Raw genomic sequence first — 15,023 nt, 5'->3', positions numbered from 1 at the left:
TGATACTTTTGAGGATTTGTATAAGATTTTTCAGGCCCGGATGTCAGTTTTAGAAACATCCAGATTAACCCTACTTATGTCCTTCTCCTCTAATTTACAATAAAGATATAAAAAAGAAGAGATGGACCACCTAAATTAATGAAATTGTGTATTTGCGGCCATACACTGTAACCTCTTGTAGTTCTTACACTAGAATTTTCGCTACCTGACACCTGAGTCTTCTTTCTGGTATGGGTGTTGCTCTTTTAATTAGAAACACATTATAACCCAAATACGTTATGTGGTTATTATAACAATGTAAACCCCAAATGCATTAATAAATTAACCCAGAGATGAGATACAAAACTTTCTGTGGTTTACAATTTTCTGCTGAAATGAACTCATAACACCACCAAATTCTTAAGCTTGCCTGCCTTCAACTTTCAATTGGGAACCTGAAAATCTCAGAGGCCTTCTCAAACTCTGGTGATCCTTAAATAACTTCCAGGCCCAGCTTCTTGGCTTTTCTCTCTCTCTGCCACTAGTTCCTTTCCTTCTTTTGAGCTGGAGGAGACAGTCAGGTGTCCTCTCTCACCCATACAATGGGGCTCCAGTGGCTGCTTGTCAGTATGTCTTCCCTTCTTGTAAGTCATCCTCTTCTCCTCCTTCACACTGTTTCTCAAGCTAGGTGATAAACTGTGCTTTCACTTGTTACAGCACTCTGACAACAGCTTTTCCTGGTTGCAGCCGATGTCCAGTGCCTCTGGCACTAATTTTTCTAGTCTTTTTTCTCAGACAATGTTAGGATACATTTCAGGACAGACTTCCCCATTTCAGTGAATAAACAGAGGTTTGTGGGTGTCCTGGTTTCAGTTAGGACAGAGTTAATTTTCCTCCTAGTAGCTGGCAGGGTGCTATGTTTTGGATTAGAATGAGAAGAGCGCTGATAACATGCTGATGTTTTAATTGTTGTAGAGCAGTGCTTACACCAAGCCAAGGACTTTTCAGCCTCTCTCTGTCCTGCTAGCGAGCAGGCTAGGGATGCAGCAGAAGCTGGGAGGGGACAGACCCAGGACAGCTGACCCACACTGGCCAAAGGGGTATTCCATACCATCTGACGTCATGCTGAACAATATATAGGGGTGGCTAGCCGGGGTGGAGGGGTGGCCGGCTGCTCGGGGATAGGCTGGGCATCGGTCAACGGGTGGTGAGCAATTCCATTGTGCATCACTTATTTCGTACACATTATTACTATTAATACTATTATTATTATTATTATTGTTGTTATTCTTTTCCCTGTCTTAATAAACTGTCTTTATCTCAACTCGCAGGCTTCACTTTCCCATTTCTCTCCCCCATCCCGGAGAGGGAGGGGGGAGGGTGAGCGAACGGCTGTGTGGTGTTTGACTGCCAGCCGGGCTAAACCACAACAGCCCATTTGGCGCCCAACGTGGGGCTCGAAGGGTTGAGATATCGACAGATTTGACCAGAGTGTGTTAAACTAAAATTGGTATAAGTATTCGACCTGCTTAATAGTTGCTAGTCACAATGTTGATTGCCTTAATCTCAAGTCTGCTATGCCTGTTTCCCAAATTGAGTTTTATAGCAAGTTACTTTCTGTATGTGCTCCCTGTCGTGCTGTTTATCCTTTCCGGGCCCTGGTTTAAGATTGTTATGGTACTGTGTGGTGTAACGATGGCTTATGAAATGATGAGATTTCTGGTCATGACTCTAACCTGGTATTTGTACTCAGCACTGTCGTCGACTCTATACTTCGGAAACCATATCTCAGAAACTATTAGCAATTACACCTATTGCCTTTTTTCATCAGGGAGTCAGTCTCTGGAGGGGACAGGGGAAGATATTTTTTCCTACCTGTTCACTCTCCCTTCCTCCTTCACCACCCTCTTATCCCCCGAGCTAGTTACGGTAGCTCTCCAAGATGTTGAATATCCTTGGGATACTCAGACCAGCATGTTCTTGTTGTTATGTCTCCTGAATGCGCTTCAGATTTTGTGTAAGGTTAAACAACTACTTAGGAATCTCATCCGGAGATCTGTCTTGAGGCGGGATATTTGCGAGTGGCAGGGAGTGTGGGAGGATATGGGCAGGTTTCTAGGGCAGTGGGCACCTCCAGTGTTTTGGACATTCACCCCTGAACAACTGCAAAATCCTAAAAAACTGGTAGAATGCTTGAAAAAAAGGTGTCATGACTCTGGCAGTTCCAAAGTGACACAAATCACTGTGGCGTGCTGGGGTCTGGCTTGTGCCTATCGAGCTGCAATTGATGCTACTATCAACCTAGTGACAGACCCTGCGGCCGTTCCAGTCCCGGCTCCCGCAGCCACTCCAGCTCCAGCTCCCGCAGCCGTCCCGGCTCCAGCTCCCGCAGCCGTTCCAGCTCCAGCTCCCGCAGCTGTCCCGGCTCCAGCTCCCGCAGCCGTACCAGCTCCCGCAGCCGTCCCGGCTCCAGCTCCCGCAGCCGTACCAGCTCCCGCAGCCGTTCCGGCTCCAGCTCCCGCAGCTGTCCCGGCTCCAGCTCCCGCAGCCGTTCCAGCTCCCGCAGCCGTCCCGGCTCCAGCTCCCGCAGCCGTTCCAGCTCCCGCAGCTGTCCCGGCTCCAGCTCCCGCAGCCGTTCCAGCTCCCGCAGCCGTTCCAGCTCCCGCAGCCGTACCAGCTCCCGCAGCCGTTCCAGCTCCAGCTCCCGCAGCTGTCCCGGCTCCAGCTCCCGCAGCCGTTCCAGCTCCCGCAGCCGTCCCGGCTCCAGCTCCCGCAGCCATTCCGGCTCCAGCTCCCGCAGCCGTCCCGGCTCCAGCTCCCGCAGCCATTCCCACTCCTGTGGCTGGGTCAGAGAAACGAACTGTAGCAGTGCAAGTTGCCCCTGCAGAGGGTACTCCAACCCCTGTGGCAGACCCTGTGGCTGGGTCGGAGAAACGAACTGTAGCAGTGCAAGTTGACCCTGCAGAGGGTATTCCAATCCCTGTGGCAGACCCTGTGGCTGGGTCGGAGAGGCGAGCTGTAGCAGTGCAAGTTGCCCCTGTAGAAAAGGTGAAAAAATGGTATAGAGACGCAGGTCGTTTAGAACGCAGAAAGTCTTCTGCTAAGTCTGGGTCTGGAGAAGACGAGGCTGGGCCATCAAGTGTGCAGAAGGATGAAGATGAGGATGAGGATGTCAGTAAGTCAACAGTAACTACCCAAACCCTATACCAGCGTGAGCTACGAGATGTGCGAAAAGATTTTGGTCGCTGTATAGGTGAACAGCTTGTCACCTGGCTGCTCCGGTGCTGGGACACTGGAGCCAATGGTGTGGAATTAGAGGGCAGGGAAGCCAAGCGGTTGGGATCCCTTGCTAGAGATGCAAGCATTGACAAAGCAATTGGAGATGGAGCACGATCTCACAGCCTCTGGAGGCGTCTCCTGTTAGCTGTGAAGGGAAGGTATCCCTACAAGGAAGAACATGTATGTGTACCAGTCAAGTGGACCACCATGGAGAAGGGAATTCAGTACCTGAGGGAATTAGCCGTACGGGAAGTAATTTATAAGGACTTAGACGATGCACAAACATCCACAGATCCAGATGAAGTCCAGTGTACTCGACCCATATGGCGGAAGTTTGTACGGAATGCACCATCAACATGGGCCAGCACATTGGCAATAATAACCTGGAAAAACGGTGAAGATCCCACAGTGGGTGACATGGCTAAACAACTCCGGGAGTACGAAGGAAATCTCTCCTCTTCCCTACAGGCCTGCGTCTCGGCTGTGGAGAAACTCTCTGAAGAGTTCCACCAACTTAAAGAGGATTTATCTTCCCCCCCACCTGAACAAACCAGTGGCCACCAACTAAAAGAGAATACTTTGGAGAAACTTTTTGAAGAGGTCCAGCAACTTAAAGAGAGTGTATTTTCTTCCCCACCTGTACAAACCAGCGTCTCGGCTATTAGGGGTAAACGTGCATCCGTGCAAAGAAGACAACATGGTGGGTACACACCCCGCACCACCCTGTGGTTTTACCTACGTGACCATGGAGAGGACATGACAAAATGGGATGGAAAATCTACTGAGACCCTAGAGGCACGGGTACGTGAGTTGCAAAAGAAAACAATCGGGAGAAAGGGGTTCTCTGAAAAGTTTGCTGCTCCAACTTCTAGCAGGCAGTCTTTTAAACACAGAAACGAAGATTCTGACCAGGACTAGAGGGGCCCTGCCTCCAGCCAGGGGGAGGAAAGGGACAACCGAGTTTATTGGACTGTGTGGATTCGATGGCCTGGCACGTCTGACGCACAGAAGTATAAGGCTCTAGTAGACACCGGTGCACAATGTACTCTAATGCCATCAAGCTGTAAAGGGCCAGAGCCCATCTGTATTTATGGCGTGACAGGGGGATCCCAGCAGTTAACTGTATTGGAAGCTGAAGTGAGTCTAACCGGAAATGAGTGGCAAAAGCACCGTATTGTGACTGGCCCGGATGCTCCGTGCATCCTTGGCATAGACTATCTTAGAAGAGGATATTTCAAGGACCCAAAAGGGTTCCGCTGGGCTTTTGGCATAGCTGCCTTAGAGACAGAGGACATTAAACAGTTGTCTACCTTGCCCGGTCTCTCAGAGGACCCTTCTGTTGTGGGCTTGCTGAGGGTTGAAGAACAGCAAGTGCCAATCGCTACCACAACTGTGCACCGGCGGCAATATCGCACCAACCGAGACTCCCTGATTCCCATCCACGAGCTAATTCGTCAACTGGAGAGCCAAGGAGTGATCAGCAAGACCCATTCACCTTTTAATAGTCCCATATGGCCAGTGCGAAAGTCTAATGGTGAGTGGAGACTAACAGTGGACTATCGTGGCCTGAACGAAGTCACGCCACCACTGAGTGCTGCAGTGCCGGACATGCTAGAACTCCAGTACGAACTGGAATCAAAGGCAGCCAAGTGGTATGCCACAATTGATATTGCTAATGCATTTTTCTCCATCCCTCTAGCAGCAGAGTGCAGGCCACAGTTTGCTTTCACTTGGAGGGGAGTCCAATATACTTGGAATCGGCTGCCCCAGGGGTGGAAACATAGCCCTACCATTTGCCATGGTCTGATCCAGTCTGCGCTGGAGCAGGGGGAGGCTCCTGAACACCTGCAGTACATCGATGACATCATTGTGTGGGGTGACACTGCAGAGGAAGTTTTCGAGAAAGGGAAGAAAATAGTCCAAATCCTTCTGAAGGCCGGTTTTGCCATAAAACAAAATAAAGTTAAAGGACCTGCACGAGAGATCCAGTTTTTAGGAATAAAATGGCAAGATGGACGTCGTCAAATCCCAATGGATGTGATCAACAAAATAACAGCTATGTCTCCACCAACTAGCAAGAAGGAAACACAAACTTTCCTAGGTGTCGTGGGGTTTTGGAGAATGCATATTCCAAATTACAGTCTGATTGTAAACCCGCTCTACCAAGTAACTCGTAAGAAGAATGCTTTTGAATGTGGCCCTGAGCAACGACAAGCCTTTGAACAAGTTAAACAGGAAATAGTTCATGCAGTAGCCCTTGGGCCAGTCCGAACAGGACCAGATGTAAAGAATGTGCTCTACACCGCAGCCGGGGAGAATGGTCCCACCTGGAGCCTCTGGCAGAAAGAACCTGGGGAAACTCGAGGTCGACCCCTGGGGTTTTGGAGTCGGGGATACAGAGGATCTGAGGCCCGCTATACTCCAACCGAAAAGGAGATATTGGCAGCATATGAGGGAGTTCGATCTGCTTCGGAAGTGGTCGGTACTGAAGCGCAGCTCCTCCTGGCACCCCGACTGCCGGTACTGGGTTGGATGTTCAGAGGAAGGGTCCCCTCTACACATCATGCAACTGATGCTACATGGAGCAAGTGGGTTGCACTGATTACTCAGCGGGCTCGAATAGGAAACCCCAGTCGCCCAGGAATCCTGGAAGTGATTATGGACTGGCCAGAAGGCAAGTACTTTGGGATATCGTCAGAGGAGGAGGTGGTCCGTGCTGAAGAAGCCCCACTGTACAACAAGCTACCAGAAAATGAGAAGAAATATGCCCTGTTCACTGATGGGTCCTGTCGTATTGTGGGAAAGCATCGGAGATGGAAAGCTGCTGTATGGAGTCCTACATGACGAGTTGCAGAAGCTGCTGAGGGAGAAGGTGAATCGAGTCAGTTTGCAGAAGTGAAAGCCGTTCAGCTGGCCTTAGATATTGCTGAACGAGAAAAGTGGCCAGTTCTCTATCTCTATACTGATTCATGGATGGTAGCAAATGCCCTGTGGGGGTGGCTACAGCAATGGAAGCAGAACAACTGGGAACGCCGGGGCAAACCCATCTGGGCTGCTGCATTGTGGCAAGATATTGCTGCCCGGGTAGAGAACCTGGTTGTAAAGGTACGCCATGTAGATGCTCATGTGCCCAAGAATCGGGCTACTGAAGAACATCAAAACAACCAGCAGGTGGATCAGGCTGCTAAGATTGAAGTGGCTCAGGTGGACCTGGACTGGCAACATAAAGGTGAATTATTTATAGCCCGATGGGCCCATGACACCTCAGGCCATCAAGGTAGAGATGCAACATACAGATGGGCTCGTGACCGAGGGGTGGACCTGACCATGGACACTATAGCACAGGTTATTCATGATTGTGAAACATGTGCTGCAATTAAACAAGCCAAACGGTCAAAGCCTCTCTGGTATGGAGGACGATGGCTGAAATACAAATATGGAGAGGCCTGGCAGATTGATTACATCACACTCCCCCAAACCCGCAACGGCAAGCGCCACGTACTTACAATGGTGGAAGCAACCACCGGATGGCTGGAAACATATCCTGTGCCCCATGCCACCGCCCGGAACACTATCCTGGGCCTTGAAAAGCAAGTCCTATGGCGACATGGCACCCCAGAAAGAATTGAGTCAGACAATGGGACTCATTTCCGAAACAACCTTATAGACACTTGGGCCAAAGAACATGGTATTGAGTGGGTGTATCACATCCCTTATCATGCACCAGCCTCCGGGAAAGTTGAACGATACAATGGACTGTTAAAGACTACACTGAAAGCAATGGGTGCTGGGACATTCAAAAATTGGGAAACACATCTGGCAAAGGCCACCTGGTTAGTCAATACTAGAGGATCTGCCAACCGAGCTGGACCTGCCCAATCAAACCTGTTACGCACTGTAGAAGGGGATAAAGTTCCTGTAGTGCACGTAAGAAACATGCTGGGTAAGACAGTCTGGGCTACTCCCGCCTCAGGAAAAGGCAAGCCCATTCGTGGGATTGCTTTTGCTCGGGGACCTGGATGCACTTGGTGGGTAATGCAAGAGAATGGGGAGGTCCAGTGTGTACCTCAAGGGGACCTAATACTGGGTGAGAATAGCCCATGAGTTGAATTATAATATGTTAATTATCATATAACACTGTATGTCATCGCTACCATGGTTGCTATATATCATAGTTTAAAATGGTGATTAATTAGAAGGTATTGGAAAGAGTGTAACCTGAGCATGACATAAATGGTATGGAATAAGGGGTGGATATCTGTCCTGGTTTCAGTTAGGACAGAGTTAATTTTCCTCCTAGTAGCTGGCAGGGTGCTATGTTTTGGATTAGAATGAGAAGAGCGCTGATAACATGCTGATGTTTTAATTGTTGTAGAGCAGTGCTTACACCAAGCCAAGGACTTTTCAGCCTCTCTCTGTCCTGCTAGCGAGCAGGCTAGGGATGCAGCAGAAGCTGGGAGGGGACAGACCCAGGACAGCTGACCCAAACTGGCCAAAGGGGTATTCCATACCATCTGACGTCATGCTGAACAATATATAGGGGTGGCTAGCCGGGGTGGAGGGGTGGCCGGCTGCTCGGGGATAGGCTGGGCATCGGTCAACGGGTGGTGAGCAATTGCATTGTGCATCACTTATTTTGTACACATTATTACTATTAATACTATTATTATTATTATTATTGTTGTTATTCTTTTCCCTGTCTTAATAAACTGTCTTTATCTCAACTCACAGGCTTCACTTTCCCATTTCTCTCCCCCATCCCGGAGAGGGAGGGGGGAGGGTGAGCGAACGGCTGTGTGGTGTTTGACTGCCAGCCGGGCTAAACCACAACAGTGGGGCTCAGACCTACGCGGCAGTCTCTTCAGTGAACTGGGTGAGGGGAGAGCACTGGATGGTAGCTGGAAGTGTCAGTGGTGAGCACTCTGTACGTATTGAATATTTAATGCATTTAACACAGGAACAGGGAGATAAGAAATGGTCCCTCATCAGCGTGAAAAACTGTAGCAGACAGTAAACTTCTCCACTATTTGAAGGCAAGTGCTACTAGTATTGAAAATGCATTGAGACTTTAAGTCTTATAAAATGGAGCGTCATTGTAAGATGTTAATTGCCCAAAGAAACATTTTGGGGATTGTTTGGTTTTGAGATTCCAGGTGAATCCAACTGCACTTCAGGCAACGCAAAGAAAATTTTTAGCTGAGATCCACTTAAAGCTTTATTTAGGACTTTATCTTGACATATTTTAGTACAGTCTAGCCATAAAAAACACCTTCCTGTTGAATTCTCTTGATGAGATGGCTTTTCAGTTGAAGTTATTTTTATCACTTCTTTGTGGCCTGCTTTCATCTTTACACTTAAAACAATCTCTTCCAAGAAGGATGTCAAACTGGTTTGCAAGCACTCAATATACCTGCATAAAACAACTACTTCAACATGATCTGAGAGCTTGACAAATACAGAAGGACCTGGCTTCACATCATACTTGCTAACAATGGCATTGTTTTGCACAGCGGCACAAACAGCTTATCTGCAGCTAACAGCACAGGTGTAAGATTTCTCATTTGTGGACCAAGATGTAAACTAGCTATTCCATTCCTGTTATGAGACAGCAATTAGTACTACGTTACAAAAAGAGAGAGAGAGAGAGAATACAATAAAATTTACCACACTGTAGTACAGAAGACACCACAGCGATCCCCAGTTGGTGGGGATAGAGAACCGCACAGTCTGTGGTATCACAGATTCTGCGGTGTGGTTAGTTTGCCGTGGACTGTGTCAAAGGCTGTTTTGCTGACTTACCTAAGTCCAGTGTTTTCTTATATTTTATCTACAGAAGCTACTAAGGAAATGGTATCTCTGTCCTGTGAATAAATCCTGTTGGGAGCTGATTAGGGACAGATTCAGTATGTCCATAAATTGCTGTAACATGGCTACCAGGTTGGCTTCAGACTGCTGAACTCCCTCTCCATGGGTGGTATTTATAGAAGGTGAGCAGACTCCACCAGATAGCTGCACAGGAGCGTAAGGACAGTCTCTGAGCAGACTGAAAAGTATGTGGGGCTGGTTGTGTCTTTAGGAATCAGTTTCATTGAGGAGCTCTGCAGATAGCCGTGAAGGAAAATCATGGAAGACTCACATTTCAGAGATGCCTAGTCTATTGTTAGAAATACTACTGGAATCTGCGAGCATGTCATAAGGCTGGCACAAGATCCACCAAGGGATTTAGGCACACAGACCTGAATTTATCCAATCTACCCGTAATGTTTACTGCTACCAAGTAAATTAAGTACCTTCACTTTTCATGTAAACTTAGCTTTTCATAGGTGGCCTCTGAGGTTTCGTTTGTCATGTTCCAGGACCCAAGGACCAAGAACCAGAAGTACAAGGGTGCAGCTACAACACATGGGAATTGTTTCCCACCATAATGCATTGCTTTGGAGGAAAACAGTTCATAAATCAGGTTCCTAGAAGGAATGGATGCTTGATGGTGTTATTCATAATCTTGGCACTTCAGCATCCTTGTTGCAAAATGGCTATAACTATATTGATTCATCTCATAAATGTGGTGAGAAAAACACTGTAGTATCTGTGAAGAAATCAAATATTACCCTAATGGAACTAGAGACATGATTATGAGAGGAAAAAGAATAATTTTGCAATCTGAGAAGTATCTGGATAGCATACATTAAATAAATCCCGGTCCTGCACACCAGTGAAATACAATAGCAAGAGTCCCTCTGCTGGGATGATGGCTTCTGCAGACTGACCAAGGCTTTGCAATGTGTGTACTCAAGAGGTTCACATGAAGGGCAAACCGCATAGGTATTTCCTAGTAAAGTTCTTCCTGTTCTCTGCAACTCAGAATATCTTAAAAATATGTTGATCTTATGGTTAACTTATATCTCAGTTGTCAAGTCTTCCCCCGGGCTTTATGAAACGCCCCAAAGCTGTGTGGCAGTACTGAGACTCCTGAGTGGCTGACAATGCCACTTCCATACGCCATCAATAGCAACCGTGTTTTGCTTTTATGCATCTTCCCACCTCTTCTAAAACATGATGTCTCTTCAGAATGCCTGCATGGCTATGAGGACATAGTGGAAGAGGAGGATGGCCTTTGCAGCCTCACTTCTGTAACACGATGTGGAACATATACTGTGTTTCTTAGGCATAAGCAGGGTGCAGTTTTTGTAGTGACTCAGTAAATCTGTTCCTGCATCTGTTGTGGTTCATCAGCAGAACTGATCTTTACCTCTGTAGCACAGGTCTCTTCTTCTTCAGCAGAGGATGGAGACAGAATCATCAGGCTTACCTGCTAAAAAAACAAGCTCAGCCCCAAAGAACAAAAATCTAAAAGATTTGCTTTGATATTTTTTTCCAAAATAAAAAATAATTTTTTGTCACCAAAAGCCCCCTAGATTTCATTCAAGTTATCTGAAACATTTGTTTGGACTGTCTAGTCCAGTTTTATCAATGTAAAAGCTGGCTGTCTAGTCTGAACTCATTGCCTAGGCTCTTTCTATCGTTAAAGAGAGATCCCTCCATATGGTGGTCCATTCTAGCCTAAGGTGGCATAGCTTAAAACAAAGGCAGTTACCCTCTGCAAATACCTGCCTCTATCTATAGACTATAGAGGGAGCCCATAGACTAGCCAGCTGGCTACCAGCTATGGGTGGGAGAGCCAACTCCTACAGCCTACAACACTTACTTTGAAGGAATTTCTGGAATGAAAGAAATGAAAGCAGAACCAGGCAGAGAACCAGGGGAGGTGGCTATCTCTGTTTTCCCTTCCAGGAAGTAGCTCAGCATTTATAGCACTTACCTGAAAGCAGAAAGAATTACATAAAAAAGAAGCTTTTCACTTGAGTCAAGGCTAGGACCAACATTAGGGCTCTCCAAGTATGGTTATAAGCTGTGGCTGCTTTAATGATTTTACCTGTTGGACATCTCAAGAGAAAATGCCACAGTAAAATTGTACATGTGCATCTGCAAATAATGCAACAAACGTTTAGAGAACAGCACTGTACGCAGCAAGAGCAGTATAGGGTTTTCATTATCTACCTAATACTAACAAATATTACACAGAAAAACTGAAACAATTACCTATAATAAACCTTGGAAATTCTTCCTGTGTGCCCCTCCTTGTGCTCAGCCAAAGCTGCCACGTGCCCATCCCTGAAAGCATGAGGAGAGTCAGCAAAATGCCTGCTAAGGGCTGCTGCAGATGAGGACACTTGAGGACTATACTGAACAAGGACTCTAATACATTTACTGAATTCCTTTTTCACAACAAAACATCTACTTCACTCAGTTTCACCATAAAAAGGCAGGCTGAAGCACACCATGGGAACAGGAAAGTAAATCCATCAGTACCCAGGTTCCCCTCTCGTGCTATCCTGCTTTGCCTGAAATTCTTAAACACACTCTGACACAGGGACTGAAGTCAACATCTCTCCCTCCACATGGCCTAGAATATGAGACAAATTGCAAGGCCATTCCTTAATCTTCGCTATGGTCTTAGAGGAATACAGCTGAGGTCCTGTCATTTCTTCTTAGGCTTGCTTTTAATTTTACCTGTAGTCTTACCAACAGTGAACTGTCTCCAGCAATCCCATCCCCTCCACAGGAAAAGCTGAGACTTCTTCAGGAAATTAGGAAAATGATATCAGTGCCCTGAGTGCCTCTGTGCATCTTGACTTCAGGATCCACATAACGTTCTAAATTTAAGGCAAAGGTATTATTGTCAAACCTAGTTCTCCTGTACATTCAGCAGCTGAAGAAGCAGCAGAATCACTTAGTGGTTTGGTTCCCTTGCTTCAGGTTTGTCAGTGGTGGTGTTGTGGCAGCTTCCAGAAAGCCCCAGCTGAGTAAGGCGCAGACAGTTTTGCTGCAGTAATTTTCCTTTTTTCTTTTTTGATTCTTCTCTTCAGCACAACCAAGCAGTGCTTCCCTTTTTATAGAATTTCAATTGATCAGCATAGTGAAGTTCATGTACTCTTCCCTTCTTAAACTGCCGAATTTAACAAATGGAGAACCTAAGCATCTCTCTACTTTTACAAGGCAAGCACTCTGCAGCTAGCAATGTCTCCCAGTTTGGGAGGTTTTTATCTAACTGCTTTCTTTGCTTCCACTTCCTAGAAAGTTCTTTGAATTGGTTAAGGTTCACAAAATTCACTAGTCCCTTACAGGAAATATGCTAAGAATAAAATCATAGAAAAGAAGTCTGAGAGCTCTCCAAAGATTATGTAGTCCTTTCCCAATAATTTCTCACAGGGCATGCTTTCTAGACCGATGAATACTTCATTCCTTTTCCTGGATCTCTTCAGAATACCTGGAAAAGGGATTTTCAGGTGGTCCTATCCTTTCTAACAAGCCCTATCTTCTACAATAAAATAAAAAAAAATATTTAGCTAAATACAATTTAAAAAGTGGTTCCAGGTGCTTAAAATTAAGTGTTTAATATGACATGCTTCTTCTCTTTTGAATCTTTCTTCTTTCCTTTATTTTCATCTCCATCAGTCTTTCTGAAGCATTTCAAATTATTTGCACTAGCGTTTTGGAAACAAACTGTGCCTGATTTTCAAAGGTCAGAGCAATGGGAGTTCAGGCAGCTTGAAAACACTGTCTCCTTGTTTTCCACCTGAGCACTCAGACTGGAGGCATGAAGAATTAGAACATTTTCAAAGCAGCGTGTACAAAACTATGCTTTCTTGCTCAAATGCTAAGTCATGAGTTTGCCATTCTCCATCCCATTGAACCCATTATGCCACGCTCAAGGCCCCTGCTTACCTCACAGACTGTGAAGCTAGCATGTATGTCCAACAATGACTTCTTCTGGAATCTTTCCTAGACTGGTCTCAGTAAGAGAGAAAATGGAAACAGGAATTTATCCTTTCCTGAGAGACTTCAGATTTTAGCAATTCTGTCAATATATGAATTCTTGCAGTTTTGTATACAATTCCTTTGTCCACATATGTTTAGAAAGCACTGTCTGCATAGGGTGCTGTCCATACAACTAGGTCTTTTTCTTCTCCTGCATGGGAGGTATTCAATTCCAAAGTGCTGCATTTGCTAAGTTTCCCAAGCTTCTGCCATCACTTACATGTTGGTTCTGCTATTTTCAGCTGTAGCTGTTTTTTTTATTTGGGCAAACCGATAGAGCAAACAAAAAGCAGGCTCCAGAAAGTCTCTGAAAAACAAAAGGGAAGTGTCAGTGTCACAAGACAAGAGGGCAGGAGGAGAGCAAGCATTCCTTCTGGTACCCCTAGACAATTACACCCGCCCACAGCCCCTGGGCAATGGACTTCACTCTCAGGAGCTGAGACAAACCCTTTCTCTTGGTGACCGCCACTCTTTCTCATAGGGCAGTAAAAATGAAGTGCCTTAGAGAAGGATTTTTGATCCTGCAAGCTAAGCATTTCTTTCCCCAAGACAGTAGCCCACAGAAGTTTAAATTTACAAACAAAACTGCTGAGCTATCAGCCTGTATGTTGAGTAGGAAGAGATGTCTGAAATGGTAAAAAAACGTGATTTCAAATTCAGACAGCAGCTCGGAGGGAGGTGGGATGGAGAGAAAATGTGGGTTGAGTCTCCCTGTTATGCACTGTGTTCCTGTAGGGAAGGCCCCTTCTGACCAGGCTTTAAGCTTTTCAGTGCTTTGCAGTCTGCATTTACAGCAAAATCTGCACACTCCCCTCTAGATCAACACAAAAAGTTGATGCTCTTTCAGCCACCACAGAGACCCCTCTTCCTAACATCTCACTTAGGCACACCTTCTGCAACAGCTCGCAGCTCTGTGAACCTCTTTTATACTCCCTGCAGTGTTACTGCTCAGGTTATGTATCACTGGTTTTAGTGAAACTCCACATAGATTTTCTAGGAAATGACAAAATCCGGCTATAATTTTGGCAAAATCCAGCCTTACACTCTTTGAGGAATACTGCAGGAAGCCACCCAGCAGAGAGAATGGTCAACTGCTGCTCCTAAATAGCTGCAAAATGCAAAAATGTAGTTTTGCTATAAATTGCAATGACAGCTTAAAAGGACCCCTCAGGGGGCAGATGAGTGGACATAATATTCATCAGTCCTGGTTTTTAATGGTTCCCTACACAGGCATCATCCGTCACTCCAGCAGCTGGAGACTGCTGATGTGGGTGTGCCAATGGCACTGGTAAAACAAATGTTTCAAAAGAAAATCCATGATGACAGCCTGTGCAGTCAGCTATACTTCCTGTCCTGCCTTTGAAGCATTACCGATTCTTATCTCTTTCTTCCCATTGCTTTCAATCTTCCTACTGCTTTTCAATTGCTGCAATGCCACCACATCAAAAAGGGAACGAGCTGCAGGTTCCAGCCCTCCTCACACGACAGCCTCCGAGAACCACAAATCATTACAAATGACTTTCCAAAAAACACAATGTGTGTTCAAGGACGGGTATGCATCCCACAGGACAGTGTGGTGCAGACTGCATGAGCTGGTCTCACAACTGGAGGGAAGGTAGTTCTATCACCACCGTGCTCTGCCTGACCTATGTAGCTCGAGGAAATGTGTGCTAGCACAAGGCCCTGACTTGTTTCTCTTCAGAAGACTCACAAGAGGCAAGTGTGATGCTGTCTAACATGACATGTATGGTATAAATGTATCTTAATTTTGCTTACAGGTTCTTTCTCACCAGAGACAACAAAAGGGAGAACTGAGAACCATGTAGAAATTATGCAGAAGACAGTAAGAGACTACATGAATGAAGTATAACTTGTTGGGGTTGTTT

The sequence above is a fragment of the Cygnus olor genome, chromosome 2, assembly GCF_009769625.2.
Source record: "Cygnus olor isolate bCygOlo1 chromosome 2, bCygOlo1.pri.v2, whole genome shotgun sequence".
Lineage (NCBI taxonomy): Eukaryota > Metazoa > Chordata > Aves > Anseriformes > Anatidae > Cygnus > Cygnus olor.
The sequence above is the reverse complement of the archived record's forward strand: the minus strand, read 5'-3'. Positions refer to the sequence as shown.